At 45.9% G+C, this 13,763-nt stretch overlaps 1 protein-coding gene and 1 long non-coding RNA gene across 2 annotated transcripts in view; one reads left to right on the forward strand and one right to left on the reverse strand.

Moving 5' to 3' along the window:
* The window catches only part of LOC147711642 (uncharacterized), a 540,558-nt gene that overhangs the window by 179,935 nt on the left and 346,860 nt on the right, over window positions 1-13,763 (reverse strand). The window lies entirely within an intron of this gene.
* Window positions 1-13,763, forward strand: part of LOC147711644 (uncharacterized) — a 60,156-nt gene that overhangs the window by 12,412 nt on the left and 33,981 nt on the right. The window lies entirely within an intron of this gene.

Here is a 13,763-nt window from a genome sequence, read left to right on the forward strand (position 1 = left end):
AATGTTGTTTTTTTTCTAAACAATTTTCAGCAACAGATTGTACAAAATCGGGGGCAAACATTTTGTTGTTCGTTAAATTCTGTATTTGAAAAATGTAGCAGTGGTAATAGTGAAGTAGCAAGTGTTTCAGAACTAAGGAATGTTTTAGACATATGTGCAGGACTAAATCAATTTCCTCAGAATATTCAGCAAGATTGTCAGGAATTTATTATGTATATGCTTACAGTTTTGAAAGATGAAGGTGTAGATATTGATAGTCTTTTTGGCCTTTCTTATAAATGGGAACATAATTGCGATAATTGTTCATTTTCAAGTAGTACTGATATACACACTGAAAGATTTATATATTTAACATTACCAGACTGTAAAGAAGTATCCTTTAATAAACTAGTTAAAGATGCGCATCAGAACATAGTCTGCTCTCAATGTAACTCTGAAATGTTATCAACATTATTTATCCACAGAAATGGACAATATGTAATTTTAATGTTTCAACGATGCAGAGCTGATGGGAGTAAATTGTCAACTTTAATTAAAAAATGTGTGGCTTCTCAAGTATCTATTTCTAGAAGAACATTTGTAACTGTAGCCATTATTTTTCATGAAGGGCCTTCAACATCATCAGGACATTACACAGCTTATTTGAAGTCTCCAACAGGCTGGACGCTCTGCAATGATAGTCAATTGACTTTTAAGAAACGTTTGCCTTGTGACTTAACTAATTCTTATCTGCTTTTTTTGCAACCCAAATTTCAGTAAAATTGCTTGGTGTAGGAAGATTAATACTGTAAAGATATGAAACTCTGTTGTTTAGAAATATCATGTGACTGAGGGTGTGCAAATCTAGAAATGAAATTTGTATTTGGCATAGTGATAGCATCAGGTACAAGTTTACTTAATGTTTGATGGTACAGAACACGTTAGAATTTTTACTCGAAAGGTTGAGAATAGAATGGATAAGACTACGATTAAGTAATTTGAGAAAATAACTACTTAACTCATACTATTTGGCCACGCTGAAAAATATGGGACAACAAAATGTGTACTTGAGATAAATGTTTTTAGAACATATTTGGACGGAAGTTTGTTGAGAGGTATTTAAAAAATAACGAGTTAACCCATACTATTTGGCCACGCGGAAATGTATGAGAGAAGAAAATGTGCCCTTAAGATAAATGTTTCAAGAACATACTTGCACGGAGCTTTGTTGAGACGTATTTAAAAATAAGTGGTATGGTTTAATTAGTTTGTAACTGTGGAAGATGTACTGTGCTTACTCAAGAAATTGCCAATTAGAGAAACACATTTAAGACATGTTTTTTTCAGGTATTTATATTATGTATAGAGATCTTGTACGGGTTTTTTAAATACAATCATTTAGATTGTGGGTTTTTTTTCCCGCTGTTACATGATGATTACTATTGAAATCACTGTTTATAGTGAAAATCAATATATTCTGAGGACAGCAAAAATAAACCATGTAATATGTTGTCTAAGTTATTTTGTTACATTGGATTTAGAAATATGTATTATAACAGATTTTTTTATTGTCTTCCACAGATATTACATTTATAAGGTAAGTACAAGCAATACCATCCAAGAGTTTCTTCTGCCTCTCTCTTATCCTTATTCCTTTCATCCCCTTCCTTTGTCAGTACTGTTCAGTCACGCTTATTCCCTTTAACTCATCCACATTTTGCGTTGTTTAATTTTCTCTCCTGTTTCTCTAACATCTTTTCTGTCACTATTTTATTCAGTCTATCTATCTCTTCAGTTTGTTTCTTCCGTTGTATCATGGTGACTCACCTTTATTGAACCTGTATCACGTTTGTTTCTTGAATCTTAATTCCTTTGTCTTACCGTACCTTAAAATTTGTTCCCTTACTTTCCTTTCATTAATTATGCTCAATTCCTAAACTTAAATCTATAGTTTACTTCCCTTACCCTACTTCATTTGTATTTATCTGTCTCTTACAGTCCTTGTCTATTTCTACTCCGTTCATCTTCTGTTACTCACTCTTTTTCAATCTGTTTCTCTTACTGTTTTTCCTTTATTTTATCTATCTCCTTAAGACATTCCCGTACTCTTAGTCCGTTTCTTTAAGAGACTTTTTATTTTGTGTACTATCACTGATCATACTCTCACTTTACTTTCGTTTAGACAGTCATTCCTTCAGTGTTATTATCTCTTTCAATTAATTATCTTACTCATTGATTTATATACTACACATTCTGTCTCTGTCTCTTACTCTCCCTCAGTCTTTTTTTCTTTCACTTTCTGTTTCATTCACTCTTACTTTGTTTTGTTTTATGAAATGTATATTATAACCTTATTTTTACTTTTCTTCCACAGATACTATGTTTTTAAAAGAAATTTAGTTTTACTTTGTTACTATTTCTTAGGTAAGTATAAAAAATAAAGAAACTTTTCCATCACTGTGTTATTGCTTTGTCTATCCTGGTCATACCAGTGTCATGTTTTATGTGAGCACTTCCACGCAGGATTGGGTGCACTGTCATAAGGAGCGCCTTAAAAGTGATTTTATGAAATCAGCGACATTTCACTGAGTCAGTTCACCAACGCTCATATATGAAAACATTGGAGGTAAATGATGTGTGTTAAAGAACTTTGGGCATATTATCAAGGGGGTTTATCTCCGCTTTTTTGGTTTTAAAAAACAAAAAAGCAGAGATAAAATGATGTCGCTATTGCCTAGCTGTTGCAAACATCAGTTAGCGACATCTAGTAGGAGATAGCGACCATCTTGGGCCCCACTTTGCTTGTCAGTGATATTTATCAGTAATGACATGCAAAGTGCGCATGCCAAGATGTTAGCGACTGGAAACAGTTGGTGACATTGCTATCTCTAATTACACACTTTTGGAGATATTTGCGCTAAGCGTGAATATCTCCAAAAGCTAACACCTGCCCCTGAGCAGTTCTTACCTATGTTACTCAATGGTAGGTGGATAACATGACTAAGAGCAGTAGCTCGATAATGCATGAATATCGCTGACTTCACAGCAATATTCATGCATTTCGACCGATTTTTATCGCTTAACACAGTGGTTCCAAAACTTTTTTGACCTGTAGCTCCCTTGACCTAATCAGCAGTTGGCCGTGGCTCCCCACCTTTTTTTTCCGGTGGGTGGGTGCTATGTACCTCTTGTTATCTTCCTTAAAGTAATTGGGACCCATTCTTTCACTTATCCAACCATCTTTTCACGCATTCTGTCTTCCACTGTCTCATCCATCCACCCTTTTACTTCACTCATCTATTTCTTTTGTCTATGTACCGCCATTCACTAACTTATCAATACTTACATTCACCGTTTCACTCATCCATCCATTCACCATTTCACTTATCAATTAATCCATCCACCCATTCACTTACCCATCATCTACCCTTTCATTCATCCATTCACCTATCGTTTCACACACCTATGCACCAATTCACTCACCCATCAGGTTCCCTTTCAGTGTTCTTTCCATCCTTTAACACACTCATTCATCCTTTTACGTAACCATCCACCGTTCGTCTCATACATCCATCTATTTACCTTTTATCTCATCCATAGTTCCACTCATTCGCTTATCTATCCATCCTTTCTTTCATTATCTATCCATTCGCCTTTTATTCATCCATTCATCCTTTCAGTAATACATCCAACCATTCGGACATTCCATACTTATTTACTTATCCACCTTTCCACATTATGAGCTGAGCTTTTGTCTGCAGAGTTGCAGGGAGAAGAGGCCTATCAAGAACGAACTACAGCAAGGGGCGGGGTGCGGTGGGGGAGACTTCACTATGCCCTTCCACATAGGCAGACTGAAAACGTAGAAGTCATGAGTCACACATGATCTACAGTGCCAGGATATGAGGTTAATGTTAAACGGTGTTGTTTCCAGGGCTTTAAGAGGTGTTTAAAAATGGGGGAGTCTCTTCAAAGGGAGTGTTGGATGTAATTCAGAGGGCAGTTTGAAACACGTGGGCTAAAAATGTGCACTTAGCATAGTGTTGCGCCCGACTGGTGTTATGTTTGTTTCTGTCATTCAATGCAGATATATAATATAGCAAGTATTTTTTAACGAACAACAAGCCATGACTATTGGCTTTGTCAATGGTTGCTAGTTTCTTAAAATAAAAAAGCAGCAACCATGGCATTGTTGAATTTAATATTGTAAATACTTATGTTCAAGAATGATGAGACAGTAAAAGAACGTTAACCTGTTCTTTTAAACTTATTTCACAGGGTTCTTTAAAGGAAGTGTTCCATAACATTGTAGTGTAGGCGTTTTACTTTTTTATACCTAACACAATCCCTTCTGTACGCTGTAGCAGGAGGAGCGATTTAGAAAAGGGGGTGGTGATGAACAGAGTGTCTGAGTTAAACAGACCACGATTACCCAGTCCAAAGATCAGGGCTTGATCCATCACCGTTATTTATCTCACTGCCCCATCCCAGCTCAGAACCTGGCTATATGCAAATCAGTCTGTCCCTGGCCCAGTGCATCATGGGAACAGGGCAGACTAAACTACCAAGCCAATTCTTCACCAGAAAGGAGACAAGCTACCGGGGACCGGTTTCTGGCATTTCAGCCTTCTTCGGCCCGGCTTGCTTGAATCCTGATGGAGCAGTGAGAAAGGGACTCATGTCTGAGTATACCCTGCCACACCTATAGTGGCCAAAAACGATTTAGAAAAGGGGGTGGTGATGAACAGAGTGTCTGAGTTAAACAGACCACTCTTACCCAGTCCAAAGATCAGGGCTTGATCCATCACCGTTATTTATCTCACTGCCCCATCCCAGCTCAGAACCTGGCTATATGCAAATCAGTCTGTCCCTGGCCCAGTGCATCATGGGAACAGGGCAGACTAAACTACCAAGCCAATTCTTCACCAGAAAGGAGACAAGCTACCGGGGACCGGTTTCTGGCATTTCAGCCTTTTTCGGCCCGGCTTGCTTGAATCCTGATGGAGCAGTGAGAAAGGGACTCATGTCTGAGTATACCCTGCCACACCTATAGTGGCCAAAAACGATTTAGAAAAGGGGGTGGTGATGAACAGAGTGTCTGAGTTAAACAGACCACTCTTACCCAGTCCAAAGATCAGGGCTTGATCCATCACCGTTATTTATCTCACTGCCCCATCCCAGCTCAGAACCTGGCTATATGCAAATCAGTCTGTCCCTGGCCCAGTGCATCATGGGAACAGGGCAGACTAAACTACCAAGCCAATTCTTCACCAGAAAGGAGACAAGCTACCGGGGACCGGTTTCTGGCATTTCAGCCTTCTTCGGCCCGGCTTGCTTGAATCCTGATGGAGCAGTGAGAAAGGGACTCATGTCTGAGTATACCCTGCCACACCTATAGTGGCCAAAAACGATTTAGAAAAGGGGGTGGTGATGAACAGAGTGTCTGAGTTAAACAGACCACTCTTACCCAGTCCAAAGATCAGGGCTTGATCCATCACCGTTATTTATCTCACTGCCCCATCCCAGCTCAGAACCTGGCTATATGCAAATCAGTCTGTCCCCGGCCCAGTGCATCATGGGAACAGGGCAGACTAAACTACCAAGCCAATTCTTCACCAGAAAGGAGACAAGCTACCGGGGACCGGTTTCTGGCATTTCAGCCTTCTTCGGCCCGGCTTGCTTGAATCCTGATGGAGCAGTGAGAAAGGGACTCATGTCTGAGTATACCCTGCCACACCTATAGTGGCCAAAAACGATTTAGAAAAGGGGGTGGTGATGAACAGAGTGTCTGAGTTAAACAGACCACTCTTACCCAGTCCAAAGATCAGGGCTTGATCCATCACCGTTATTTATCTCACTGCCCCATCCCAGCTCAGAACCTGGCTATATGCAAATCAGTCTGTCCCTGGCCCAGTGCATCATGGGAACAGGGCAGACTAAACTACCAAGCCAATTCTTCACCAGAAAGGAGACAAGCTACCGGGGACCGGTTTCTGGCATTTCAGCCTTCTTCGGCCCGGCTTGCTTGAATCCTGATGGAGCAGTGAGAAAGGGACTCATGTCTGAGTATACCCTGCCACACCTATAGTGGCCAAAAACGATTTAGAAAAGGGGGTGGTGATGAACAGAGTGTCTGAGTTAAACAGACCACTCTTACCCAGTCCAAAGATCAGGGCTTGATCCATCACCGTTATTTATCTCACTGCCCCATCCCAGCTCAGATCCTGGCTATATGCAAATCAGTCTGTCCCTGGCCCAGTGCATCATGGGAACAGGGCAGACTAAACTACCAAGCCAATTCTTCACCAGAAAGGAGACAAGCTACCGGGGACCGGTTTCTGGCATTTCAGCCTTCTTCGGCCCGGCTTGCTTGAATCCTGATGGAGCAGTGAGAAAGGGACTCATGTCTGAGTATACCCTGCCACACCTATAGTGGCCAAAAACAGGAGGAGCGCCACATGCTTGAACATCCTTGACTGCCCCATTCTCATTCAGTAAGTGGCAATGAGCCCGATACAGAACTTCAATGGGCGGGAGGGGCTGCTCCTGGAAAGGGGAAAGGGGAAAGGGGTCCCCCCGAACGTATGGTAGGGTGCCCTGCCCCCCGGGAAACCATTTTGGGTGGGAGGCGTGTCTCGGCTGGTATGCCCGAAGCGGCGTAGCCGGGGCGCGCCTTTTCCCGCCCAGGAGGGGTTGTCCTAGACACCTACACCGTTGGCCACTCCCTGTAGGCGGATCGAGGAGGGTACACGCCCTCCCGAGGAAGAATAAAAGGAGCAACAATCCAAGGAAGCATCCTCTTGTTCCCGTGCTTAGAAGCTGCACCTCCTCGTTGCACGTGAGCCCTAGACGGAACAAGGAGCCAATTTTGAAAAGTTGTAATTTTTTGCTTCCTTTTTCAGTGATTCCGAACCTTTGGATCCAGGACCTCGTCGAGCAGCAAGTGTCGGATATCCGAGAACGATGCCTGGCAAAAGGGTCGGAAAGAAGGTTGGGACCGAACAGATGTTTCGCATGCTGGTGAAGGACATGGCAAACATGAAGAAGCAGATGGCGGCAATGAATGGTACGGGCAGACCGAAGAAAGTCATTGGACCAGCATTGCCGGGAGTAGTCCCTGCCGGGAGAGGTAAAAGGGCCAGGAATAGGGCGACAGGGGGGGAGGCCCCGGTTCCCGAGTCACCTCCGGCGAGCCCGGTCAGTCCAGTTGAGGCCCCAGTTCCGATCCCGAACGCGGGACAGCCGATCCCTGTTGTAGTTACTCCCGTTAGCGAGGGGGATATGCCTCCCGAGTTGGCCGCCCAGTTGGCGGCGTGGTTAGGCAAGAGCACCGAGGGTGCCGTGGCACCGGGAGACACGGCCGAGGAGGCCAGGTTAATAATGAAGAAGTTGCGGCAATCGAGAGATGCTGCGAAGGCACCTTGTCCTCCTGTTTCCCCTCAGGTTCCCTCGGAACAACCGGCGTCGGGCGTTGGAACAGCAGCAACAACAGGTCCAGCTACTGATTCGGGTATGCAGCCGTTGCCAATGGCGAGGGAGGGATCGTTACCCTCAAGGAGGGAAAAGGTGGTCCAACATATCCCGATGGCCACGAAAGAAATGATCTGGGCTGATAAATATGTGAACATGTTTTCGTTGTTGACCGACCACCATGTGATAGAGCACGTTAAAAATCAGAAGGAGTTGTTGCATCCGAGTGTATGGCGTGCAAAAATGGTGGGTTTCAGAGTGGATGAGACGATCGCTAACTGGGCCAGGGCGTTTGGGATGTTCACTGCAATCATGGGGGAACGAAGGCCCGAAGTGTTGCCAGAATTGGCTTGTTACCAGACACGTATAATGGAATTTTATGAAACGTATGAAGGCAATCAATGGATGGGTTATGATAACAGGTTTCGTAAGGCCAAGGAGCACGACTCAGCTCTGACGTGGGATTGTTTCGACTCCATTTCCTGGCATAAGCAGGTCATGCCGAACACGACGAAGTCGTCTTCGTTTGGCGGGAATGGGGCGGAGCCTTCCCGCCATTATTCGGCGGCGCCCTTTCGAGCGGGCGCCAGCAGTGATCAACACACAAGGAGTAATGGGAACTCGGGTAGGAAAGGGGTCTGTTGGAGCTTTAACAGAGGGAAGTGCACTAGGCCACAAGGGACATGCAAGTTCAGGCATGAGTGTGCAGGGTGCGGACAGTCTCCACACCCCGAGAGTTCGTGCAGAGCCAAGAATGGTGATACAGGGGGTAGAGGAGGGGCCAAACAGGTCTAATATCGGCCGAGGGGCACCGCTACCTACTCCCGTTGATATCATGGCTATGATCCCTTGGCTGAACGAATACCCTGATCATGTCTCCGCCGGGGTGTTGCGAGACGGTTTCTCATATGGTTTCCGCATCCCGGCGGGGGATTTTCGGGGGGAAGCACAGTGTAAGAACCAACTATCGGTTCAACAAAATACGGTGGTAGTACAGGCAAAGATTGCAAAGGAGGTGGCCCGAGGTCGGATTGCGGGACCGTATGGGAATCCGCCAGTTATTAACTTTATTTGTTCACCGTTGGGAGTAGTCCCCAAGAAGGACCCAGGTGAGTTTAGGTTAATCCATAATTTGTCCGCTCCTAAGGGTCTTTCGGTGAATGATGCGATTGACCCGGGAGTTTGTACAGTGCGGTACGCATCCTTCGATGAGGCCGTCGCCATGTTGAATCGCCTGGGGCCCGGTGCGCTGATGGCAAAATCGGATATTGAATCAGCGTTCCGGTTGCTCCCGGTACACCCACAGGATCAGCGTCTGTTAGGTTTTGTGTTTCAAGGGCGCTACTACATCGATAAATGTATGCCAATGGGTTGCTCTATCTCTAGTGCGTATTTTGAGAAGTTCAGTAGTTTTTTGCAATGGGCGTTCACCAGAGCCACGGGCTTTACGCAGGTTATGCATTACCTTGATGATTTTCTGTTTCTGGGGGCAGCCGGGGGCACAGAATGTGCACAGGCTTTGTTGGAATTTTGCAATCTCATGAGACGATTTGGCGTGCCACTGGCACCAGGGAAGACAGTGGGGCCATCTACTTCACTCGAGTTTCTGGGAATTGAGCTCGACTCTGTGGAGGGGTGCTTCCGTTTGCCCAAGGAGAAGGTAATGAAATTTAAGGCCTCGCTCGAAATATGCATCGGCGAGAAAAAGGTAACTCTCCATCAATTGCAGCAAGCAGTGGGTCAGCTTAACTTTGCCCTTAGAGTGATACCGATGGCTCGCCCCTTTTCCCGCTCTATTGCACAAGCTATGGTTGGCCTCAAAGAAGGGCACCACCGCACACGGCTGTCAGCAGAGGTTCGCCAGGATATGCGCATTTGGTTGGCATTTCTGGCGGATTTCAACGGCCGGGTTGTGTGGAGTAAGCCGCCAGCTTCCTCTGAGGAGCTGGGCTTATGGACCGACTCGGCGGGGAGTGTAAGATTTGGCGCCATCTTTGGTAACCAGTGGTCGGCGCGAACATGGCCGACGTGGTGGCACGACAGTGGGCTCACAGGTAACATTGGGTTTCTTGAGCTGTTCCCCATTCTAGTGGCCTTGCAGACAGTGAAACAAGTGGGGCGTTGGTCCTCGAATTGTTATAAAAGGTATGTGCGGTTGCACATGTTGTGAAGCCAATGTCATGCACTCACGCTTCTTGTTTTCTGTTTGGTTACAGTTTCGCGAGCAGGCTTTGCGGGGCGGACTGTGCAGTTTACCCGACACCTGGGGACCAGCGGTCAAAGATCACCGGCTGAGGGAAGAGTGGTGTGGGTCGTTGGCCACTCATACGTGAGACGCGCCGCGGACGTATTCAAAGCAGGTGACATGATTCACGTGGCTGGGGAATACGGGTACAGGGTGACCTTCCACGGAAGGGGCGGGCTCTGTATTGACCAGTTTCAAAGTTTTATTGAGGGACTGTTAGGGCGGACGAGGTCACCGCCGCCTGTAATCATAGTACATCTTGGGGGCAATGATTTAGTGACCATTGGTCGGCGAGTACTTCTCGAGTTAATTTTATCCACCGTGAGTTGGTTGGCGAGAAGGGTTCCAGGGTGCACGATTGCATGGTCACACATGATTCCTAGGAAGGTGTGGCGGGGGGCCCTCTCTGTGTCAGCTTTGAATCAGTCGGTAAAGAAAGTTAATAACAAACTTAGTAGGTTGTTTCGTTCAGAGCGGTTGCATTGTATCCCACATGGATGTATTCGGGGGGACCACATGTATCTTGAAGATGGAGTCCATTTGTCCCGGGAGGGAAATGTCTTACTCATAGGAGACTGCATAGCTTGGTTAAAGAGTTTGTGTAGCCATGACCTTTAGTAGGAGTTTGTGGGGGGTCCGGATAGCCGGTCAACTATCCGGCCTGTGGCGGTTAGGTCATGATCGGTGAGCAGTAATTTGAAGATCCCTAGAGGTGGGGCGCCACCCATTATGGATGGGAGCGCCCGGGGGGAGGCAGCCATTGGCCCCTCACACGGGGATAGGGAAGGCGGTCATAGGCCCCTCCCAGGGGAGGAGGGGCTACGGGCCCCTCCTACGAATTTCCCGGGGCCAGGACATCCGCGACGGCGGATGTGGTAAGTAGTGTGGGGTGGGAGGGGGGTCTACGCTACCTTCTAGACACCTCACACGAGTCCTCGGACGACCACTAAGATGGCGTCGAGTAAATATGGGACCCCCGTTAAGACAAGGGAAATTGGAAGTTGGCACAGAGGTACAGTCCTCTGTGCGCCCGCCCCTCACAAGTGAGGGGGAGTTCTGGTTTAGGGATCTGACACCGGTTACGACCTTGCCGTTGGCCCGTAATGTTAGGATGTACAATTTTAATTTTGAGAATATGCATTTGCAGGATGTTTTAGACTCGGCTAGGAGAACCTTTGTATTAGAGATGTGTTAAGGTTAGCCAATAAACATCGTAATGTGTAAATGGAAAATTGTACATGATATGAAACTGTTATTTTAATGTTTTAATTTTGTTTCATATTTTAATAAATACGGCCGGGAGGGTAACTCCCTCCCGCCTTCCAAAAGTTCAAGAACTGTGTCCGTCTTCCAATCCTTGGGGATTGTGTTGGGAGGGGGTGACGGGTATCCCGGCCATATGGAAAGGGGCGACCATTCGGTCCCCCCGAACGTATGATAGGGTGCCCTGCCCCCCCGGGAAACCATTTTGGGCGGGAGGCGTGTCTCGGCTGGTATGCCCGAAGCGGCGGAGCCGGGGCGTGCCTTTTCCCGCCCAGGAGGGGTTGTCCTAGACACCTACACCGTTGGCCACGCCCTGTAGGCGGATCGAGGAGGGTACACGCCCTCCCGAGGAAGAATAAAAGGAGCAACAATCCAAGGAAGCATCCTCTTGTTCCTGTGCTTAGAAGCTGCACCTCCTCATTGCACGTGAGCCCTAGACGGACCAAGGAGCCAATTTTGACCCACCCACCAGCCCCTTATGGCAACGATTAGTATTGCAATAAAGTCGATTGACGGTGATATTATCTCTTTTACAGGTTGTTTATTAATAAAGTTTGGGTTTTTTTCTATGACAATAAACTGGTTGCTTTTTAGCATGTTTAGGCGGAGTATCACAGTCTAGTTGAAAAGAGGGTTTATTTGAGTAGATAAAGGTTATATATTGCGAAATGTCCAGTATAACCGTTTATTCTGTCCATTAGGTTCAAAAACGTCGTATTTATTTTTTGGTCGGGCGGTAAGGTCATGATCGGTGAACAGTAATTTGAAGATCCCTAGAGGTGGGGCGCCACCCATTATGGATGGGAGCGCCCGGGGGGAGGCGGCCATTGGCCCCTCACACGGGGATAGGGAAGGCGGTCATAGGCCCCTCCCAGGGGAGGAGGGGCTACGGGCCCCTCCTACAAATTTCCCGGGGCCAGGACATCCGCGACGGCGGATGTGGTAAGTAGTGTGGGGTGGGAGGGGGGTCTACGCTACCTTCTAGACACCTCACACGAGTCCTCGGACGACCACTAAGATGGCGTCGAGTAAATATGGGGCCCCCGTTAAGACAAGGGAAATTGGAAGTTGGCACAGAGGTACAGTCCTCTGTGCACCCGCCCCTCACAAGTGAGGGGGAGTTCTGGTTTAGGGATCTGACACCGGTTACGACCTTGCCGTTGGCCCGTAATGTTAGGATGTACAATTTTAATTTTGAGAATATGCATTTGCAGGATGTTTTAGACTCAGCTAGGAGAACCTTTGTATTAGAGATGTGTTAAGGTTAGCCAATATACATCGTAATGTGTAAATGGAAAATTGTACATGATATGAAACTGTTATTTTAATGTTTTAATTTTGTTTCATATTTTAATAAATACGGCCGGGAGGGTAACTCCCTCCCGCCTTCCAAAAGTTCAAGAACTGTGTCCGTCTTCCAATCCTTGGGGATTGTGTTGGGAGGGGGTGACGGGTATCCCGGCCATATGCGCTCCTGGAGGAGTGCGAGGCTGCTCCAGCAGTGGGAGTGAGGTCTCTCAGAGAGTAGCAGCGCTGCTCCCTGTGATGGGCAGAATTACAGATAACAGGGTAGGGATGTCCGTGGAATTTACGGACGGTTAGTCACCCTAAACTGTGCGCGGCGCCCCTGGCACCTCATTACGGCACACAGGGGAGCCGCTGTGCACAGTTTGGGAATCACAGACTTAGGAGATAAACCTTTATAATAGGAAGGCTCCTAAGTGATAAAAATTGCCGCTGCTTGGCGTTTAAAATATCAATGCTATCGGCGGAATTTTCCGCGGTGTTAGTGCGTTAATATCAATGCGAACACATATGTGACAATAAATCCTGTAACAGCCGGCGGTATTTAACATTACCGTGTGAAAACAAGCGTTGTTTTCACGCACTAATGTGTGCCTTGTAATTAGGGTACGGGGTGGATTCAGTTTTATTTTCCACACTCCCATGTTAACGCTGCCGAATGCTTGATTAGAGCAGGCTTTGACAGTCCTACGGTAAACAAGTTTATTTCACCTCTTTTTCTCGCACCACCTGTTTTCGTGATAGGGTGTTTTACCCTCCAACCACATTTTGCATGTGCTTTGACGTACGCCCACTTTGCATGTCATTAACTTACTGTGCGGCACATATGCAAAGTGGTCTTACGGCAGGCGTTGTAATGCCGTTTTCAATAAGGTGCTGGGGAATATTTTCAAGTATAGGCAAAACATTAACGCCGCTTTTATCGGCAGAAAACTGCAGATATAGCGGCGATAATGGCCTTGATAATATGCTCTATGAATTGCAATCGAACCTAATGTTAGATATAAAGACAACTAACATAGGTTTCGGTTGCAATTCGTAGAACATACTATGAAGGCTATTATCGTCGTTTTATCGGCAGTGTCCTGTCGATACTTCAGCTTGTGAATAGAGCTCTTTTTGGTACAATGAGTTAGTTCTGAAAATAACTTTTTTTTTTTTTGTCAAGTTTTATATTGTTTTTGATTTTTGAAACTGGAACCGAAATTTTGAACTGTAAAACTGTGAAACAGGATCAAAATGAAATGTAAAAAATTATCTTTTGGCGAAGCATTGATGAGTGTTAATTTTTTGTTCAATGAGAAGGAGGCTCTGCTCTCCGTACAGAATAATTTCTCCACACAAGTTGCATTTCAATGCACCTATGACAAATATGGTCTCAAGTCCATCTGTGCACTGGATGGAGATACAGGTCGTCCACCAGAAGATGTGCTGGCCACAGCTGATGGTAGTTGTGTTGCCAGAGCTCTTGTTGATGCCTGTGCAAATTTCTCAGGATGCA

Source organism: Lissotriton vulgaris, chromosome 5, assembly GCF_964263255.1.
Source record: "Lissotriton vulgaris chromosome 5, aLisVul1.2, whole genome shotgun sequence".
NCBI lineage: Eukaryota > Metazoa > Chordata > Amphibia > Caudata > Salamandridae > Lissotriton > Lissotriton vulgaris.